We start from the raw sequence: 23,735 nt of genomic DNA, 5'->3' as shown, positions 1-23,735 counted from the left end.
ACACACACACACACACACACACACACACACACACACATACAAGGTTGCGAATTGATGGATGACCTGGTGATGGCCATTTGAGTAGGTTTAACTTTAGCCTAGAAACAGCTAGAAGTGGAAACACACACGCACGTGTTTGCAGCTTTCAGTTAGTGATACTGTGAAGTCATTTGTATTTAAGTGGAGCCCAATCATAACTTAGCTTCAATGCACGCTTAATATAGAGCAAGTCTAGACGGAGCTATTTATATGCACGTTTACGAGTGTGGGCGGTGGGTAAGTTTGTGAAGAAGAAGAAGTTGGACCTTTGGAGGCCAGCCTGAAAAGCACATGCTGTGAAATGCTAACACTTTTATGCTGAAGATGAGGATGATAAGGTATCAAAAAAAATAGCCACTGATGTTATGCAGTTTTGCCACCTAGGGGCTGTGAGCAGTATATCATTTACAAATCTAATCTGTGGACTTTGTAAATAAACATTATTTTATCTAAAATTGTGATTACCAACCTTTTCTTTAACCAAAGCACATATTTTACACCAATCTACAAAAATATTGTATAAGGTGGATACACAGTTTTTTTGGAGTATAAATATTTGGGGTTTTGCCACCAACCACTGGACTAGATCTGACCAATCTAAGTCTATGAGCACAAACTTATGAAGCCTACTCGGATGAGCGGCGAAACGTCTTCCAATACAAACTTAGCAGTCCAGGTGCGATCGATTGAACGCCCTGAGATGACAATGACCTGGATGAATGAGAACCTTCATAGACATGATACACAGGTTATGGTAAATGGGTTATACTTGTAAAGCACTTTGACACTATTTCCACATTCACCCATTCACACACACATTCACACACTGATGGCGGGAGCTGCCATGCAAGGCCCTAACCACGACTCATCAGGAGCAAGGGTGAAGTGTCTTGCTCAAGGACATGACTAGAATGGCGAAAGCTGGGGATCGAACCAAGAACCCTCAGGTTGCTGGCACGGCCGCTCTACCAACTTTAATATTATCAAATAATGCTGCAATTATTTTATCATATAAAAAGGACAAGCAGTAGAACATGGATGGATGGATAGATTTCACATTTAACAGTTTTGTTAAATTAGAAATAAATACTTAAATATTGACTTGTAATTTCAAAGCAAGTTATCCACAAAATTGTGCGTAAAAATATAATTAAACAAATGCATAGGCAATTATGTAATAATATCAATATCTAATTATACTGTACATTTGTGTTAATATATACTCATTGTTACAAGTGGCCATCTCAGGGCAGCCATAACTGCAAAATGGCCCTCAAAATGAAAACGAGTTCAACAACATTGCTCCAGTGAACATACACTTTTGTCAAAGAAAACAACATTTTGTTCTATGACTTAGTTGAAGTCAATTAAGACATAATTTTGCTGTATAAAAATGCGAGGATAAGTCTAATTAATTAATCTTTTATATTTATGCTTGATTCCCTGCTTTTATGAAAATACTCATACAGTATTAGAAAAATGAGAGCAGTAACTTTGGAAAACATTTTAGATAGGTTTGCGACCTAGAAGCCATAGAACAGTGATATGCGGTATCCATCTAGTGGAGGGGTGTCAAAGTCAAGGCCCGCGGGCCAGATCTGGCCCGTAAATGACTTATCTATGGCCTCCGGGATGATATTTGATAGTATTAGAACCGGCCCGCAGGCCACAGCCGCCTGCTGCTGTTTTGCACACACCAATACTCCATCAGTGTTGGTGCTAGGAATTTTAAAACGGGGTCCCAGGACCCCATCAAGTCATAAAAATGGGGTCCCACAGTAAAAAAAAAATCCACTTTTTTTGTAAGCGTTTTAAAAACAAATGATGAATGTATGAAATATCCTGTTGTATCTCACATTCTATATTGTGTTTTGGAAAAAGGTTGTCATGAATGTTACTTAATTCATTAAAAACAAAAAAAACAAAAAAAACACATTTTTATGCATAAAATTTATTCAGTTATAAACATTCATTCACTTTCTTCTTTCCTTCATGGATCTAAACATAATTTTTTTTTCTATATTTTTATTGTAATATTTTCAGAATGTTTAAGACAAAGAAATAATAAGTAAGACAAAGAACACAAACTGAACTTGTCTTTATTTTTTAGTTTCAGTGCCATGATTTTAATAGTCCGGCCCGCATGTGCACAGATTTTCCTCCATGCGGCCCCTGAGCTAAAATGAGTTTGACACCCCTGATCTAGTGGTACGCCAAAGTATCACTTAATTAAATGACAGCGTTTTATTTTCCTTTACTCAAACACAATGTTACTATTCAAACTGTTTGTATTGTTACAGTGGCCAAACCAATTCAATGTACAGGTACTTGTTTGATAAAACATATGCCTTGTTTTTAATTACTACTTAGGTGTACTATGCTACTGAATTTTGATGTTGGTCATAATGGTGGTAGTTGGGGAAAAATGTTTGATAACCACTGCCTTAGAACATAAATGCACACTTGCTTTTGTGCTGTCATTCACACCATCTAATTCATAGTAGACACGCAGGCAGTCACTGGCCACCGAATAAGACTGGGATGTAATTTCTAAACATATCTCTGACTTATGTGTAGGCTATAATATAGACTACTGTGTGCAGGAACTGACTGTGCGTCTTTGGCCGACTTTACGCTCCCAAGGACGGGTTAAACACTGCTGTCTTTTTGTAGCTGCAGCGATTCAGCCGCAGGGTATGTGATTTATGAGTTTGAGTGTGTGATCTTCAGCAATTTTGTGAATGAGAGGCTGACGTGTGTGTGTTAGTGGGTGTGCGTGCGTGCGTGTGTGTGTGTGTGTGTATGTCTGTGTGTGTGTGTGAACTCAAATGAGATATGCTTGAAGAAAATGTATGTCCATGCGTGCATGCATGCACATGTACACTCCTGCATGTCTTAGGGCCCTTTCAGCAAGGCTTTGTGCCAAACACACACACACCAGTGTATTTTTCCATTTGAGTGTGAAAAAAACAGACAGCACCGTCAAAGAAGAGGAGATGACTCATCTGACCTGCATTTCACACACTCATTGCACTTACCTGGGAAACAGACATGTTGCTGTCATTTTCAGCAATTCATATGGGGATGGAGCAACTGAATATTTAAAGGGAACCTTTAATGATTTTAAAATTTTCTGACTGTAAATGTTTGATCAGAGTTCGGATTAGAATGTTACTCTATACATAGTCTTGAAAGAAATGATTATGACGTGCATTTTCATGCATCACACCTTAAATTGGAATACTTTATTTTGACATGCACAGCATATACGGTACCGTAAACGGAAGTGGAAGAAGATGAAGTGACTTTTGTTGTAAACAAACATGGCTATGTGCATTTCTGCTATTCATTTACCAATTGTCCTTCTGTTCGCTACTTTTGTTTTACCTCTCTTTTTGAAATGGAGCTGCTCTGCCCTCTACATTGTGATATATATGGGTTACCGTAGTTTTTGTAGTTGCAGACGTGACATCATCAGGGCGCGTGTTCATGTTACTTGCCTGAAACTAGCAGTTAGCTGTAAGGTTGTGAAATGAGACGACAACTAATCCTTTCTTTTATTGTTACATCGACACATGACACTCTCGACCAGGGCTATTCAACTACATAATGAAGAGGGCCGCAGTTTCACAAGCCCAAATTCTCAAAGGCCAGATGTCGAAATTTGGATGTTTCGTCAGAAAGTGCCCCGGCAGCTTATATTCCTTTGAGACTGTGTTTACCTAATTGAAATTGAAACATATTGGTTTCATACTGCATTGTCAATAAATTAATTGGTCTGTATTCGTTCCATACGCGTTTCAAGCATGTGCTGCTAGACCGATAGTTAACAGCATAAAGAAACAAAAGCTCCAGAAGTTTTGTTGAGGATTGATGTTCCTTCTTTTGAATCATTTTCCTTCTTCAGTTTTATTTCTTTACACTTCTTCCTTCATTTAGGTTTGTAAGATTGAAAATATAAACGTAAAATAAACATTTCAAAAGTATAACGTCCATTGTGTATTTTACATAAATAATCTCCATTGTATATTTTACATAAATAAAATAGAAGATTTAGCGTTAATAGATTCACAAATAAACTACACATGTTAACGAATAGAGAAATGAAACAAGATCAAATGTTGCACACAATTAAACATAACATGTAGCGTTATCGCCCTCTACTGGTCAAGTTTAGCACTACAGGTATTAAACAAGTTTTGGTTGCCAAAGTTACTCTCAGACAAAATAATGACCACACATACAAAAGACCACCTTATGCCTATTCAAATGCAGCCAGTTGAATAGGCCCGCTCTAGACCATACTTTTATATTTGCTCGTCTCGGTTTTATAGCAACAAACCAAATCAGTATATATTGCTACATATGTACATGTTGAGAAGACAGCAGCAAGACAATCGCATTCCGAGACTTTTACATGTAGTCCTCCTTCTACCACTAAAGTATAGCTGACGTCAAAGACAAGCGCAGTAAGAAACATTTTGACCTTAATTTCGGAAGAAGTATTTTCGTGCGCTCCAATCTGAATGACTTTCGGTATAAACCACCCGTCTCTATCAGAATGACATTTTGATCCAAACATTTGGGATTGGCTCAGAATATTCTGAATGCCGTGCTTAGACGAAGCACTTTTATTCTGGTTAGGCTTTTAATCTGATTAATTTTGTCCATGTGCACATTGCTAATGTTGGATACTTCATGCAAAAAAATCAATTCATATTGTTCATGCATTTGGAAGTGAGCTTGTACAGAGTTTTGGATGACTCTGAACACTGTGTGAGATCCCAGTGTGGTGGATGTACTTAAGACATTTCTAGTATCTACTGTAGGTCAGCTTCCTCATCTCACCCTCTGCTTCAGGCTGTAAGACTGGTATGGGTCACCTCATTCTTTTAAATAGACTGAAACACCTGGTGGACCTCTTTGGTACTGTTCAGAATTTGTATCTCTTGGACAGAAAGTTATTGGTAAGTATGTATACAAGATCCTCAAAGATTCATGAAATCACATGTGCTGTCCCTCAAGAATCTATTATTTCCTCATTGTTTTAATATTGACATGTTTCCACTTGCACTTCCACTCCAATACTTGACTTTCAGTGAATTCTAGCTATATATATATATATATATATATATATATATATATATATATATATATATATATATATATATATATATATATATATATATATATATATTATACATATAAATAAAATAAATACTTGAATTTCAGTGTTCTGGAGGCTATCCAGTAGATGGCAGTATTGTCCTGTTTAAGAGTGTCACAACATTGCTGTTTACGGCAGACGAAATGCTTTACGGTAGACTAAACGTGACTGCTGTTGTTGTGTGTTGTTACCGCGCTGGGAGGACGTTAATGAAACTGCCTAACAATAAACCCACATAAGAAACCAAGAACTCGCCCTCGATCATTCTACAGTTATGACATCATTGGGCAGGCAAGCTGTTTGTATTGTGGGAAAGCGGACGTGAGAACAGGCTGTCCCCACTCAGGTCCGCATTGAGCTGGAGGTGGCGTGGCCTCCAGCTCCGGCGGAATACCGGGAGTTTGTCGGGAGAAAATTTCTGCCGGGAGGTTATCGGGAGAGGCGCTGAATGCCGGGAGTCTCCCGGTAAAAACGGGAGGGTTGGCAAGTATGTCCTAATGACACAGATATTAAATCCTGGATGGCAGCTAAAGTTTTACAGCTTAACCAGAACAAAACGGAAGTTTTAGTCATTGGGCTCGAGGCACTGAGAGAAAAAGACATTTTGAAACTACAAGCATTGTCTTTGACCTTGATGTTGTTTTCGACTCTGAGCTTAGCTTTATACAACATATTTAAAACATAACAAAAATAGATTTTATTCATCATAAAAATATAGCAAGATTTCCTATTTTCTCTTTGGGGAACATCGAGACACCTGTGCATGCTTTTATTATGGGTCATATAGACCATTGGTCCCCAACCACCGATCGATTGGTACCGGGCCGCACAAGAAATACATTTAAAAAAATAATAATAATGTTTTAATTTAAAAAAAAAAATTAAATCAACATCAAAAACACAAGATGCACTTACAATTAGTGCACCAACCCAAAAAACCTCCCTCCCCCATTTACACTCATTCGCACAAAAGGGTTGTTTCTTTCTGTTATTAATATTTCTGGTTCCTACATTATATATCAATATAGATCAATACAGTCTGCAGGGATACAGTCCGTAAGCACGCATGATTGTGTTTTGTAATGACAAAAAAACATTTAAAAAAAAAAAAAATTTTAACCCCCCCTCCCCGGTCCGTGGGGCAAATTTTCAAGCGTTGACCAGTACGCAGTTACAAAAAGGTTGGGGACCACTGATATAGACTATTGTAAAGCTCTGATTTCTGGTCTTCCTAAAAAGAGTATTGCACCTTACATTGCACAATTTAGCTGCACAACCTCTGACAAAGACCAGCAGACGGGCCCACATTACACCAGTTTTAAAATCCCTGCATTGGCTCCCCTTAATAATGAATATGTATTTTCATGAATCTTCCTAATCCCTAGCTATGAAAACCTGTAGCTCATCCTCTGAATATTCATGTTCTTAAAGATAAGGCTTTGGATGCTCATTTGTCCCAAATTAGTCGTTGTTGCCTCTCACAAAGTCTGCCATGATGGTAGTAATCACAGAACACGCTCTTTATGAATTTGTAGTGTACAAAAGTAGCGTCCACTGCGATAAGTTCTGAGCAATCAATGCGCCTAGGAAAGAAGCTCCAGTAATGCTGTCCAAAAAAACTGTAAATATTACATGTTATAATGAATGTTTATGTTACTCCCCGGTTACTGCATGAATATAAAACATACTTGTTTTTTTTTAAAGAGCAAAATAGTTAAATCCCCATTACCTGCATTGTTACTTGGCTTGTACCAGCAGTTTTTTTTTTACTATCCAAAAACCACAGATAAGGGAAAGACGTGTGTTCTTGTCTCATGAAAAGATTGTGGCTTGGCATAATTCTGAAAAAGTGCATTGACCTTTAACAAATAAAATGAGATTTTAAAGTAGAGAGTAAAGTAGTGATGATTTGTTTGTAAATTCTGCTTATTTATCATCCATCCATCCCATCCACTTTATCATTTGAATTTGAATTTGCCCCCGCTTGCATGCACCATCACACCGTTACGCAAGGACATATTTATTATTCCCATTTTAAAACCAATTAAGACACCCTAGCCTTTATATAGGCCCCTTTTTAGACCAATTGATCTGCCATCTCTCTTTTCTGCTCTGCCCCCGCCCCATACCCTCCATCAGGTTATCAGTTTCCACAGAGGGAGCGCTAGCTGTTCCAAATTGGGACCCGGGATGGACCACTGCTCTATGCATCAGTTGGTGACGTCTCTGCGCTGCTGACTTGTCTACATACAGGAGGATCCACTGCTGGCCTCACTATGAACTGGACTCTCACGTTATTAACTGTATCCACTCAGCATCCCTTGCACCGGTCACCCATGGGGGGTTCCCCACATCTACGGTCCCTTCCAAGGTTTCTGGTTGTTCCCATTAGGTTGAGTTTTTTCTTGCCCTGGTGTGGGATCTGAGCTGAGGAAGTTGTTGTGGTTTGTGCAGCCCTTTGATACATTTGTGATTATGGGCATATAAGTAAACTTTGATTGACTGATTGATTGATTTATTGTTCATATTTCAAACAAACCCGAATTGAAGTATCAAGTGTGTCCAAGCACATTATTTTGTGCTGAATCTACAACTTTTTAGTTACCCTGTTGTTCAGTCATTGTTGCTGTTGTCGTTGTTTCAAGCTGTCTGCCTTAATTTTTCTTGTTCCTTATTTTGGGCTTCTCGAAGAAGTAAATTCACCCACCCACTTATGTATTAATGTTCTACATTTACTAATACATATTACATAATTTATTTTGGCCTGTGTGCCCCATTTTTTATAAGAGCTTTCACTTGAATAGCATTTTTTTTTACCTTTAAAGTATTCAAAGCACTGATAGTACAGTACATGCCAAGAGCATATTGTCAGTGTGTCAGCCACTTAAATCACTGAACACATTTCCTCAGGCACTAACTCCAACATGTGCACCTTTAATTAACCCTTCTAGCCCCAGGCTCTCAGATCAAAACAAACTTCAACATTTCGTCACAGCTTATTTTTCTTTCATTGAATTATGAGCCACTGTTCTCCTTGTCAAGTATTCGGAGCGTCGGTTTCAATGACAGTTATTGGCATGACACTACAGATCACAGGTTGTCACTTGCTACCAGCAGACAAACACAATCACTGTGATCAAACTGAAAGCGCAGTAACAAATAGGATAATAGTACAAATCAGACGGTACGCACACAAGTCGGTACTTGTTGAATAGACTCCTACGTACTGTAGTGTGTTCCAGCAGTGTCTCATAACATGCTGTTGTCTCGACTGTTGTGTGTCTTCTGGGGTACAAGTTTCAGCTAAGTAGAGCCCTTGCATATTTTCACAGGGAAGGTTGATGCGTGACGCTGCAGGTCGGTTGAAAAGTGTAAATGTGAACGGTATTATTATTTTGTTATCAGTCAGACGTAACAGGAATAAAAAAGATGGCCTACCATACTAATGCGCCCGTTGTGTATAAAACATGTGGACATGTCATGCCCCTAGTTTTGTATAGTTAATTAATTACCAGTATATGAGTGTGCCTTTAAAGTATCAGTAGAGTGGACAAACAAGTTGCCTCTATATACAGGGGTGGGCACACTTTTTGGCTCGGGGGCCACATTGGCTTTTGAAATTTGACAGACGGGCCAGGCGAGCACATGATGCATTTCAAAGCATATCATATTTGTTGGAGCTAAGAGTAGGCTTCTCAAACATGGGCTATTTTAATCATGATACATCAATTTTGAACAATATCATATCAGAACATCAAAGAAACATGCAAATGGTATTAAAGGGTGAACACTTACATTGTCTTTTCGTGGGAGCAATGTTGTTGATCACACTTTTTTGCCAGTGTGTCGAAGTATAGTATCAGTTTTGTTGTGGCAATTCTCAAAACTGATCTTTGCTCAGTGGCCTTGTGGTTAGAATGTCCGCCCTGAGATCGGTAGGTGATGAGTTCAAACCCCGTCATATCAAAGACTATAAAAATGGGGCCCATTACCTCCCTGCTTGGCACTCAGCATCAAGGGTTGGAATTGGGGGTTGAGTCACCAAAAAGATTCCCGAGCGCGGCCACCGCTGCTGCTCACTGCTCCCCTCACCTCCCATAGGGTGGACCAGAGGATGGGTCAAATGCTGAGGTTAATTTCACCACACCTAGTGTATGTGTGTGTGACTATCAGTGGTACTTTAACTTTAACTTTTGCTAAATTCTGTTTTAATATTTGGCGGGCCGGATTAAAGGGGCCGTAGTTTGGCCATACCTGCTCTAAATTGAAGCTATTATGATATATATGTCTGATTTATGACACCAAAATACTTCCAAAGTTTGCAAATAAATAGATATGATCAAAATAGTATCAATCTCAGATTCCCGAGCCATTTTGAAAGATAATGAGGATGCCAGTCAACAACAATGCTAATCAAGTAGACTTTGTGAGAGCAAACAACGATTACTTTTGAAAAAATTATGATCCAGGACCTTATATTTTTGAGCCCGAACACAAAGAGGATGAGCAATACGTTTTATAAGCCGAGTGATGGATGCAGTTTCATGGGTACCCTAGCATTCGCAGCATTGCTAGGTGCTAAACATCCAAACTAACAACAACAAACCAGAATAAAACACTTACTGGCATCCCCACTCTCGCTGGGATGCCAACCAACGGGAAGCTCACATAATTTAGTCTGGATAAAAAGTCAATCTCAATCCTCACGAAGGGTAAAAAAGTTCCTGCAAGAATCTTCTTGTGGGGTCTATGTGAAAGTAGAGATGTGAAAGTCGACCAGCCTTTCAGACCATGGCCACATTTGTGTACTACCAGGTGAGAGCTGTATTAATTATAATGTCAAGTTTACTTTTAGTAATATTGAGACGAAGCAGAAGCAGCCGTCGGCTTAGTGTGTCAACAATAGCAACGTAAGCTAGCATTAGCTCACTGCTATCAATGCCCCGCTAAAATAGTCGGTCTGCGTTGGTGCTTATAATAACAATATCAGTCATAATTGGTTAATTTTCAGGCGCTTAATGAGCGCAACAGAGGACCTTTGATCGGTTAAATCAATTGTTGGCTATTTATTTATGATTTTGAATGCATAAAAAAGCCATACATATGTGTTCTTGTCTTACATAAGGATTGTGAATGTTAAACACCACATCTCTTTCCAATTGCATTTATTTCCAGTATGACTGATCTGATAACATTGTCAGAGTGCAGAAGCGTTACTACTGTGATGTCAGTTTCCGAAAATAGCCGAAGCTACTCAGAGCGCAATATTCAAAATGGCTGATTGAATTTGTGGCATTTTGTGATGTTTAAACAAGGTTTTCACATACTAAGGGGATTGTAAATACAATTGAATATGGTTTAATGCATACAATGAAACACAAATAAGCATATCAAGTCAACTAGTTGTTCCACTCTACTGGTACTTTAATAGTAAGTTGATGTATTGTTACTAATGCTTTCATTCCCCGACTGAATACCAACAGACTGTAAAGAATGTTTTGAGTATTTTACGTTTGTACAATCGTGCGCCACAATTAACTTGTTTGCATTTGCAAAGATAAAATGTCCATGCATGACTAAAATGAATTCAGTAACAAGCCAAGTGGTTGACAAACTGCGTCAAGGCAGTTAACATTGAGGTCTAGTAGTCTACACATCTTTACTTTGTGTTCTTTTTTTGTCAAACAGCAAAAATTGGAACGACACCATAAAAAAGGTTATTAATGTGATTTCAGAACCTTTAATGTATACCAGAAACCTATCATTTCAAACAGGCAAGTTTGTAAACAAAATGAAAATAGCAAAAATTGTACCAAATTATAAGACTGGAGATAATCCGTACTTCCACACTTTTCTGAAAAAATTGCTTAACAACAGATTGGAAAAATTCATAAATAAAAGTAGAACACTCGCAGAGAACCAATAGGGATGAAAGCTAACATCTCAACATCGATGGCGTTAATCAAAATAATGCAAACGGTTACCAATGCAATAGATGTTAACATTGTGCAGTTGCAGTGTTAATGGATCTAACAAAAGCAATTAAGCATAATATCTTAATTAACACATTAAAACGGTATAGCATTAGAAGGTTGGTCTTGAACTGGGTAAGAAGCTACTTAACCAACAGGAAGCAATATGTGTAGAACATACAGTACTTCTACAGCGCTAAATATATATTGCGGCGTACCCGAGGGATCAATACTGGTACCAACAATGTTTAATCTCTACAACAATATTGAATAAGATTTGCTTTTTCCTACTCCTTTTAAGACATGCTGTAATGATACAAACTGGAAATATGTGATGTATCAGATTGTAATTGTATGCATGTTGAATGTTGCATGTTGTTTTATTAATATGTAGTTGATATGGGTACTTTTGTTTAATGTCTTACCAGAACCTTCACACCAAAGTATGGCTCACTTATTTTAGTTACCAGAAAACAGGGACGGCACTGCACCGGGGCTAGGGTGTGCTATAGTCTCCCAGAATTTTAGGGCCCAATTATGCATTTTCCTGTAAACTAATTTTCTTCTGTTTACTGTTAGTTTAGGTGAATTTTTATTTGTTCTACATTGTTTAATGTTAGAGAAGTGACTCTCAAACTGTGGTATGTCTACCACTGGTGGTTCTCAGGCTAAAATTATCACTTGATTATTTTCCTATATTCAAACTATGTATAATGTTACAGTGGCAAATAATACTAAATATACTTATGCCTTGTGTTAATGAATACTTAGGCCTACTACACTTCTGTATTTTAATGTTGGTCATCATGGTGGTACTTGGAGAGCCAAGTGTTCACGTTTCATCAAACATACAGGTATATCAATGTTGTTGCCCTAGGGTAAGCTGGGTATAACACATGGCCCTCTGACAAAGCTTAACCTATTGTTACTACAACAATCTACAAGGTTAATGTAGGTTGCTTCTCTTTCTTCCCCTCCATTTTTTTGCATTCTTTCGTATCTCAAGTTTTCATTACGTATATGTATTGTTGCATTTGATCAACTGTATTGTTGATAATAAAGGTAAAGTATTGGTAGTGTTCATTATCAATAGCACTATTTCTATTGGTATTTGTATTGCTCAATTTTTAGTGTAATAATGCTCATTGTCATTTCTGTATTATTTTTTATTTTCGCTAACTGCTTATTTGCTATTACTTTTACCATCATATTTGTACATGTCGTATTTGCTGATGTTGCTCTATTGTTGTTGTTTTTGTCTCTCTGTCTAATCCCCCTCTTGTCCCCACAATTCCCCCCTCTGTCTTCCTTTTTTTCTCTTTCTATCCCCTCCTGCTCTGGCCCGGCTGCCCCAAATGATAATATAAATACATTTAATAAAGTCAAATACAAATAAGGCAACAAAAAAGTAAAGTAAATCTGAACAGCCGATATGGGCATCTACATCAACTATATGATTTGCCTGAGAAGCTGGACAGGACAAAAAAAAAAAAAAGAGAGCCAAGTGTTTTCTGAGTTGGTACTTGGTGAAAAAAGTTTGGGACCCACTGTGTTAGAGTATCAAATATGATCAAAAGACTGAAGGGTTGTAATATTCAGTAACAAACCAAATCTATGACTGGCTATCTATAACATGAACGATTGGTTTGTTTTCATTTGAAGCGTGACAGTGATGAAACATTTACATTAATCTCACACTGTAAACCAAGGCAGAAACAGCAGCAGCTTTGCACAGAGTGGGTGAGCGTCTACTCCCTGGTCTGACTGGAATGGAACGGAACTTTATTTTCATTGCATTTCAACGTAAAACACAATGTGTTTTCAGTACAAGCTGTCCAAAAGCAGACACACATCTAGGGTACTGCCTGTGAGGAAGGCTGTTTGTTGAGGCCATTAACTGCAGAGTTTTACGCACTTTCGTGTCTCCAGTATGTCCCAATTGCTTTGGAGAAAGAAAGTCACTACATTTAGCGAGTAAGTCACCCAGTTGGCAACACTGTGCTCAGGTGTGCGAAAGAGAGTCGCCAAGACCCGCCATATGTTCTTTCTGATTGGTTTAAATTGTGTGGTGTCTTCCATGGTTGGTTAAATGTAGGCATCGAGGATTGATGGTTTAGTCTGGGATTGGTTATCTCGATCAACCAATCATAGTTCCTTAAACTATGATAAGCTGCGAAGACCAAAGTTTATTATTATGAAAATTAAATTTAGAGTAGTGAATGGGGAATATAAGCGTGATAAATGTCAAGTGTGGAGTGTAGCGTGCGAAAGGGTTAAATTGCGTGAGGCTTGGCAGCTCTGATTCAATGCTGTGGAGGGAGCAGAGTGCACAAGGGTCTCCTTTTCCCCAAACATCATCGAATGCTGTGGGTTGACGTGCACAGCTGTGCTACCGAGCTAGGCTGGCAGTCCAATGCAGCTAAAGTTGCCGATGGCGGATTGTTTTTGTCCGACAGGGAAGCTGCATATGTGGCTATCATATCTGCCAAGTACCTTCCACTGAAAGTAATACTGCTCTTTTGTTGTCATAATAAAGATGTTTTGCCCCCAAAACACTAGTTGTGTATCTCGATTGTTTAACATAAACATTGTGTGTCCAGCGACAGTGACACTACAGAGGTCTCCAACAGGTAGGTGGTGATACAGTAACTCACTAAAGGCTCAAACAATGTTTGCGGTAACTCTTAATATTTCATATGTGTTCAGTTCAGACATTATGCTTCTATTTATTGGCAAATTATCATAAAATAGCATAAAGACAATGTTTGACTGGAGATATTTGCTTGATAAAAAAAAAGCACAATGGAAATGTTGCCAATCATCTCAATAAAAGAAAACATCTCACCTCTCCTTTGTTTTTGTCAAAGTAGTTCTCATAGTGATGAAAGTTGGAGACATCTGCTCTATCATAATGCTGCACACTGAATGTATGATGTATTCAGTTAAGCAGGACAGACCTCTTTTACAGAAATGTGTTTATTTTTATTCTAAAGTTAACCAAAAAAAATCTGTAAGAAAAATGTTTTTTTTTATTTTGTTATTTTTGCAGTCAGTCTTTTGTTCAACCTCTTTAGTTATAGTAGTGTAGTGGTGTTCTTCAAGGTTCCATTTTAGGTCCTCTCTTTTTCATCATTTGGGCTATTGAACTGGTGAGAGACTCACCTTTTTTTCAGAAAGTCCTTAAAAACAGCAAAACGCTCCTGTAACTCTGGAAAAATAAGTAGACCAAAATCAAATGTCTACTGTAGTGGTCACTGGTTCTCCAGAATAGTCTGGCCCCTTGATCTTGGGGGTGGTATAGCTCGGTTGGTAGAGTGGCTGTGCCAGCAACTTGAGGGTTCCAGGTTCGATCTCCGCTTCTGCCAACCTAGTCACTGCCACTGTGTCCTTGGGCAAGACACTTTACCCACCTGCTCCCAGTGCCACCCACACTTAAAAATGTAACTTAGATATTGGGTTTCACAATGTAAGGCGCTTTGAGTCACTAGAGAAAAGCGCTATATAAATATAATTCACTTCACTTCACATCTTTATCTTTCAGGAAATGTGGACCCCAAAACAAGTTAGTTGAATATCCCTAAACACCTCCAAAGCAACACTATATTGGCCCTAGTGTGTGAATGTGAGTGTGAATGTTGTCTGTCTATCTGTATTGGCCCTGTGATGAGGTGGCGACTTGTCCAGGGTGTACCCCGCCTTCCGCCTGAATGCAGCTGAGATAGACTTCAGCATCCCCCGTGACCCCGAAAGGGAAAAGCTGTAGAAAATGGATGGATGGATCCCTGAAATACAGCCTATGTTGTTCGTGTAATTATTCATTTTATTTCTGAAGTTATTTGACTGTTTGCACTTCTTGTTGCAGCTTTACTTTGTAGCCTGTAGGCCTAATAATAATTTCACCACTAATAACTTCTTAAGTTATTATGTTGTGATCCAAAACCATACAATGCATAGTTGTCTATTGTCATTAATCATGCATACAATATAAAGACACTTGTCGCATTTTGGATGTATGGTCTGGTTATTAGCAGGCGCCTGACTACTGTCCGCTGCTGCAACTGTCACATTTGCATGTGAAACATTTTTGTCATCGTCGCTTGAGTCAAGCTCGAATATTTTGTTGAAAATTCTTGGATCAGATTCAGTTAAAACTACTCTTATATCAATCATGCTTGTGCTGTTACTGATTTTATTGAAAAAATTAGAACTAAAGTCATGGAAATCCATCACGTATTGGTCAAGCCCCCACTTTTAGCGGTCTGTGCAGGAAAGTCTAAAAGTAGCGTAGAAATGAGGTCTTTCTGTTATTCGGCTCTTGTCCTGTTTCCAGCAAACAAGTTCAGTCCAGAATGCAGACAGTTGATGATGGATACAGCTGATTAAAGTGACGGTTAAGGCTGGCTCAGACTTGCCTTAATTTATCCCTCAGTTATGTTGCTATAGGCCACTTGTCAGTTTTCCCATCACGCACTGTGCTCCATGGGAAAAACATTTTTCCAGCAGTTTGTGTTTTCTCCTAATTCCTCTCACACAAAAATGTGGGTACCAAAATGTGTACTTACATTTATTTAAGTTAAATATCAAACACATATAGCATTTTAATAGTTACATAGCTATCTTCATAAAAAAGAAAAATATGTTTCTATTGATAATCACAATTGTATTAGAGCTAACTTAGTTTCTGGGGTTCCACAGGGTTCCATTTTAGGAACTATTTTATTTCTAATCGATATCAATGATTTAAAAAATTATTGTAACAATGTACTACCACTTATGTTTAAGGATGATATCTGTCTTTTAAAGGCCTACTGAAACCCACTACTACCGACCACGCAGTCTGATAGTTTATATATCAATGATGAAATCTTAACATTGCAACACATGCCAATACGGCCGGGTTAGATTAGTAAAGTGCAATTTTAAATTTCCCGCGAAATATTCTGCTGAAAACGTCTCGGTATGATGACGTTTGCGCGTGACATCATGGATTGTGCGGACATATTGGGACACCATTGTGGCCAGCTATTAAGTCGTCTGTTTTCATCGCAAAATTCCACAGTATTCTGGACATCTGTGTTGGTGAATCTTTTGCAATTTGTTTAATGAACAATGAAGACAGCAAAGAAGAAAGCTGTAGGTGGGATCGGTGTATTAGCGGCTGGCTGCAGCAACACAGCCAGGAGGACTTTGAGTTGGATAGCAGACGCGCTACCGTGAGTACGCAGCTTTGGCTTCCAAACATTTGATCGCTTGCCCGTACGTGCGTGCCGCTATGTGCATGTCACGTACGTAACTTTGGGGAAATATATGTGCTGTATGAACTTTACGGTGGTGAACGGTACTTTGGGCTGTGGGATTGAGTGTGTTGTGCGGGTGTTTGATTTGTATTGGCGGGTTATATGGACGGGTGGGGGGAGGTGTTTGTTATGCGGATTAATTTGTGGCATATTAAATATAAGCCTGGTTGTGTTGTGGCTAATAGAGTATATATATGTCTTGTGTTTATTTACTGTTTTAGTCATTCCCAGCTGAATATCAGGTCCCACCCGTCTCTCACAGCATCTTCCCTATCTGAATCGCTTCCAATGCCCTCTAATCCTTCACTCTCACTTTCCTCATCAATGAATCTTTCATCCTCGCTGAAATTAATGGGGTAATTGTCGCTTTCTCGGTCTGAATCGCTCTCGCTGCTTGTGGCCATGATTGTAAACAATGTGCAGATGTGAGGAGCTCCACAACCTGTGACATCACGCTACTTCCGGTACAGGCAAGGCTTTTTTATCAGCGACCAAAAGTTGCGAATTTTATCGTTGATGTTTTCTACTAAATCCTTTCAGCAAAAATCTGGCAATATCGCAAAATGATCAAGTATGACACATAGAATGGACCTGCTATCCCCGTTTAAATAAGAAAATGTAATTTCAGTAGGCCTTTAACTTCACATTGTAATCTTGATTGCTTGCCAAAAGAAGCAAATGAAGAACCGTCTAATGTTTCCTAATAGTTTAACATGTGCTGAATGGTCAATTATTATTAAAAAAAAAAAAAAGTCTTCAATAAAGAATAAATTAGCTTGATGCCTCAAACCAAATGTAGTTATTGTTGATGAAAAATTTACTTAGAAGCAACATACTGAACTTGTCTGTAGCAAGATGATGAAATCAATAGGTATTTTGAGTAAAGACTGGTATTTTATTAGTCATCCTTGTATGTTGACTTTATATTTCTTGTTAATATATCCAGATATAATGTATTGTGGGCAGCACAGTGACGGGATCTTTCTGTGTGGAGTTTACATGTTCTCCCTGTGACTGCGTGGGTTCTCCCAGGGTACGCCGGCTTCCTCCCACCTCCAAAGACATGCACCTGGGGATAGGTTGGTTGGCAACACTAAATTGGCCCTAGTGTGTGAATGTGAGTGTGAATGTTGTCTGTCTATCTGTGTTGGCCCTGTGATGAGGTGGCGACTTGTCCAGGTGTACGCCGCCTACCGCCCGAGTGCAGCTGGGATAGGCTCCAGCCCCCGACACAAAGAGGGACAAGTGATAGAAAATGGATAGATGGATGGATAATGTATTGTATTAGTTTTTGGGGTTCTACTTGTCAATCATACCTTTACAAAGTATTAATTCAAAATAAGTTCTTAAGAATAATTAATTATGTGAATAGACTGTCTTCATCTCTTCCATTTTTTTTATTACAAGACAACATTTTGACAATATCTAATGTGAACATATATTGTATATCATTAGTTTTTTTGGGTATAAGTATGTCTTTTTTTCACATATTATACTGATAAATGTTGTAAATTAGCTTTGTCTACAAACACTATGATGCATACATTGGATAACTGTTTCAGATATCTATGTTTCTGTATCTGTCCCTATTTCAAATAAACCTTTATACAAACATACTCAACAAGAAATTGTGGTGATTTATCGACCATTGTGCAGAACGTCTACGAAGAAATGTAAATACGGAGGACCTGCTTTTTGGAATACATTACATCCAGCTCTTCAGTCCAAAATTACATTTTATTCCTAATTATTCTCATTCGATGAGTATGTTTGTTTTGTATATTATATTATATGTATTGCATTTATTTCATTCTTGCTATTGTGATAATTGGGGGAGCTGGTTTTACAAGACTTTAGGGCAAGGGTGTCAAACTCGTTTACACTGAGAGCTACATTGCAGTTATGGCTGCCCTCAGAGGGCCACTTGTAACAGTGAACAATTCATGAATATATATGTATAGGGATTCTCCTTTGGATATTATTATACAATTGCTATGCATTTGATTGTAAAAAAAAAAAGTAAAACTAATCTTTAGATTTTGCAGTTAAAAACTGTCAGCTCAATCGCTACAATTTTACCATTAAATCTACCATGGGTATACATCAAATTGTTGTTGTTATTATTATAGTGTCTGTATGTTAACATTTTTGCAACTTAGCTGCCAGTTTTTTACCGTACAAACTTTTGTCATTTTTACAGTATTTTTACAGTATTTTTACACTTGATGGAAAACTTGCTCTGAAATCACAAGTCATGCAAATATTTATCATTATTATTTTATCTAAAATAGTTTGGAAATGTATGCTGTATTATATTTGTTGCAATATTAGATAATATTGAAGTTAAAAATATATGCAATTGCTTGCAAATACGTGTTTTTTCTTCTGTCAAAATAGAAAGAACGAATACATTTTGTAAGAAAAGATAAAGTACTTTATGGACGAATATTGTTTCAAAGCTTTTGCGGCCAACTTAATTACAGTGGCAGGCCAGATCTACCTGGGCCATGAGTTTGACAAATGTTAGTTCTTTGTGTGTGCGTGCAAACAAATAAATGCTAGTAATTGTTGAGAGTTCACAACCTATTTCCCCACGAGCAACGCATTTTGGTTCATTGTAGAGCTGCAACTAACGATTAATTTGATAATCGATTAATTTGTCGATTATTTATTCGATTAATCGATTAATAATCGGATAAAAGAGACAAACTGCATTTCTATCCTATCCAATATTTTATTGGAAAAAAAACAGCATACTGGCACCATACTTATTTTGATTATTGTTTCTCAGCTGTTTGTAAATGTTGCAGTTTATAAATAAAGGTTTATTAAAAAAAATAAAAAAAACATTAAAAAAAAAAAATTAAAATAAAAAAAAAAACCTCTGCGCATGCGCATAGCATAGATCCAACGAATCGATGACTAAATTAATCGGCAACTATTTTAATAATCGATTTTAATCGATTTAATCGATTAGTTGTTGCAGCCCTAGTTCATTGACAGTTTTTACAGATTTCACTGATCAAATGTTTAGCTTGTACAACGACTAATTTTTGACATTCTACCGATGAGGTTCCAAACAAATGACTTAAGCATTGAGTTAAATAAAATACATAATTATTGTCAGAATTCTTGTTTTATTAGTGTAATAAAAAGCTATATGCCAAGAAGAAAGAGCATTACATGGTGAATTATATCCATCGCACTCTTTGTGTACAATGTCATGTTCTTCTCAGTGGGTTACACTGTTACACGCTCACTATTTACTTAGCTGTCCCAATTATTGGCGTCCCGCCGACAAAACTTCAGAGGACACCAAACCAGATAAGGCTTTGGTGTTCTAAACTACACTGAACTGAGAAGATGAGAACATAAAAAAAATAATTTTTCACATAAAATCATCATCTAATGTGTAAACAATTACTTCTTTGACAGCTCACTGTTTCCATTTCTCATTAAGCTCAAAGACAATTTCCATTAGAAGTAAAAACCTTAAACAAAACATAACAAAGTTTAACATACAGCTCTTCAAAGTAAAATAAAAGTGAAGAATATGTTGCTACAAACATGGTTTCTGCTCAAAATTTTGTTGTACTTGTACAAACAATAAAGACCATACCAATACCATACCAAACTGAATGATTGGAGCGCTATCCTACCCTGAACACTCCACCATTGTTGAACACACACCCTCTCCACATAACACACTGCAGCAGAATTTACCACTGAATCTATTTGTGTTGGCCCTGCGATGTGACGACTTGTCCAGGGTGTACTCTACCTTCCGCCTGACTGCAGGTGGAATAGGCTCCAGCACCCCTCGCCACCCCAAGACGGGCAAACGGTAGGACATGTATGGATGATTGGATGTTTGTGAGACAGCCGGAAACCAAAGTGTACTTCTTGATATGACAGGTGCAAAAGTAAAGACTATCACGCCGCAATGATTAACTCACCGTATCCCACTGAGTGTGTGTGCGTGCGTGTGTGTGTATTTCAGTGCATGCATAGCTGTTTCAGTCAGTCACCTGTCAGCTCTTATGCAACAGATCATTGCTTTTGTTCTCTAACGACCTTATCAGGCCTTGGCACACAATGATGTCATTACCAGACCTGGTTTGTGTGTGTTGGTATTTTTTTTCTAAATGTAAACAACATAAAACATTAGCAATGTAACGTTAAAATTAAAGACAAAGTTACTCTTTTTAAAATCATGTTTTCTTATCACACTTCATTCATCATGTTTCTTTTAAAGGTCTTTTAATTGTTTTTTCACGGTCAGAATCAAAATCATTTACTGCCATTGTTAGTGAGGGTTCAAAAACTAGAAACAAATTTCGGTGCAATGGTGCGGCATGAAACATTAATTTCCCACGCACGCGTATGCACACACAAATACCTCAATCAAAAAGTTGGAAAGTAGTGCACACAAGTCAGTCCAGGCAGCTCAGTACAATAACAGTGGAAGAAGACCAACATATATGATGTTCCAGGACTAGTGTCACAAAAGATATATTTCAAATTCAAACTGTGACGTTTCCCTTTCGAAGTAATGTATGCACTACTGGAAGGATTTGTCCGAGCCATCTTGATGTCGTCCACATCTTCAAAACGTGCCCCCTTGATGACCTTTTTGAGCTTTGGGAAGGAGGAAAACAAATGAAAAGTAGTGAGATCAGTTGAGTCAGGAGGTTACTCCATCACAAAATGTTTTTCTCGGCCAGGAGCTGTCGTAGGCTCAGGGCATTGTGAGTAGGCGCGTTGTCATTGTGAAGAATTGTTCTGTCACAACTCTCGCCTCTCAAAATGTCCTTAAAATGGACCTATCATGATTTTAATCAACATTTAAAACACTTCCTTGTGGCCAACATATTATGTATTGAGATATATGCTTTAGTGTAAATTGTGCATCATTTTGGTTCACAGTAACATTTGTAATTCGTTTTTTTTAATCTGTCTGTAAGATGTTCCCAGTCTGGATTTAGGGCCAGCCACAGGACTGAGTCCGCCCTCTTGAAGGTGTTAAACGACCTACTCCTCATCACTGACTCTGGGAAATGTGCTGCACTGGTTCTCCTGGACCTCAGTGCAGCGTTTGATACTATAGACCATACTATTCTCCTGGACCGCCTCCAACACGAACACAGCCCTGTCCTGGTTTACGTCCTACCTCAACAACAGAACCTTCTCTGTGAACATGTGGGGTCCATCAGGGCTCAATACTGGGTCCCATCCTGTTCTCCATCTACATACTCCCCCTCAGTCAAGTCATTCATCGCCATAAAATTTCCTTTCACTGCTACGCTGACGATACTCAAATCTATCTTCCACTCAAGACAGACGATTCCTCTGGGCTGGACGGTTTGACCATTGTCACAAAACTTCCTGCAGCTCAATGACAACAAGAGTAAAATTCTTCTGTTCGGCAACTCCACCTCGCTCAGTCAGATCAGAAAGAATTTAGGAAGTTTGGCGACCCTTGAAAAACCCCATGTCAAAAACCTTGGGGGTCATATTGGACCCAGACCTCAAGTTTGACAAGCAAGTGAAATCTGTGGTGAAATCCTGTTTTTTCCAACTGCACACAATAGCCAAGATCAAGTCTTTCCTCTCCCCCAGTGACCTACGGAGGGTGGTGTTAATGCTCATCTTCTCCAGACTGGACTATTGCAATGCTCTCTATGCTGGGGTCACCGACAAGACCATCCATAACATGCAGCTAGTACAAAATGCAGCTGCCAGGCTGATCACAGGCACAAAAATGAGGGAACACATTTCTCCCATCCTCTCCTCCCTTCACTGGCTCCCAGTGAAGCGCAGAGTGAAATCTAAGATCCTCGGGTATGTCTTCAAAGCGCTCAATGGTCTCGCCCCAGCTTACATCAAAAATCTCCTGGACCAACCTACCAGCTCCAGGCTTGGTCGTTGCCTTAGAGCTGACAACCAGATGACCCTGAAGGTCCCACGGTCAAGCCCTCTCTGAATGTCAAGTCCGCCACCACTCTGGACTCTTTTAGAGCACAGCTTAAAACTCACCTTTTTGACGCTGATGATTTTTTATTTATGTGTTCATTGTGTGTCTTAAATGTTTGTTCTAGATTCCTTTGTGTGTCTCAGTCTCTATTTCTGTTTTTTTTGGTTTTCTACTCGGGCTGCGCCCTGGGCTGATGTAACAGTTGGTTGGGGGGGTGCATAATAAATGAAAATAACATAACATATCAAACCACACCCCACCTTCTCCAAAAGTATCATCATTTATCTTTTGAAAATGTACACCATTTAAATATATATCTTGAAGTCATCACCTGATCAGATACCCAAACCACCTCATCTGGCCCCTCTCAATGTGGAGGAGCAGTGACTGTTCTTCTCCCTAATGACAGAGCTTCTCACCCTATCTCTAAGCTCCTTTCGGCCTTTTGTACCCGTGATCTTGTCCTTTTAATCTCAACCCAAGGCTCATGACCATAGGTGAGGATGGGAATTTAGATCGAACCGTAATCTTCACCACGACAGATAAATGCAGGGTCCACATCACAGCAGACGCCACACCAATCCGCCTGTCAATCTCAAAATCCACTCTTGCCTCACTCGTGAACACAACTCCGAGGTACTTGAACGCCTCCACTTGGGGAAAGATCTCCTCCGCAACTCAGAGATGGGATTCCACCCTTTTCCAGGCAAGAACCAAGGACTCAGACTTGGAGGTACTGATTCTTATCCCAGTCGCTTCACACTTGGCTACAACCCGATCTATTGAGAGCTGAAGATCCTGGCCAGATGAAGCCAGCAGGACCACATCAACTGCAAAAAGAAGATACCTATTCCTACAGCCACCAAACCGGATCCCCTCAACGCCCTGACTGTGCCTAAAAATTGACAAACGGCAGCAAATATTGCCAACCCCGTCCAAGACCTATCACTGCTTGCAACGCAAGAGAGAGTCCAGCCCCTCACGAGAAGACTGGTTTCAGAGCCCTTGCTGCGTGTCGAAGTGAGTTCCGGGTCTAGCCGGAACTTCTCCACCTCGCGCACCAGCTCAGGCTCTTCCCCCCAGCGAGGTGACGTTCTACGTCTCAAGAGCTAGCTTATGTATTTGAGAATCGGACCACCAATGGCCCATTGGAGGGGGGACCCACGTTGCCTCTTCGGCCTGGGTCCGGCCATCAGACGCTCGCCATCGAGCCCCACCTCCAGGCCTGGCTCCAGAGGGAGGCTCCAGTGACCCGCGTACCAGCAAGGAAAATCTGTGTTCTTGTC

This window comes from Entelurus aequoreus, linkage group LG09 (assembly GCF_033978785.1).
Source record: "Entelurus aequoreus isolate RoL-2023_Sb linkage group LG09, RoL_Eaeq_v1.1, whole genome shotgun sequence".
Lineage (NCBI taxonomy): Eukaryota > Metazoa > Chordata > Actinopteri > Syngnathiformes > Syngnathidae > Entelurus > Entelurus aequoreus.
The sequence above is the reverse complement of the archived record's forward strand: the minus strand, read 5'-3'. Positions refer to the sequence as shown.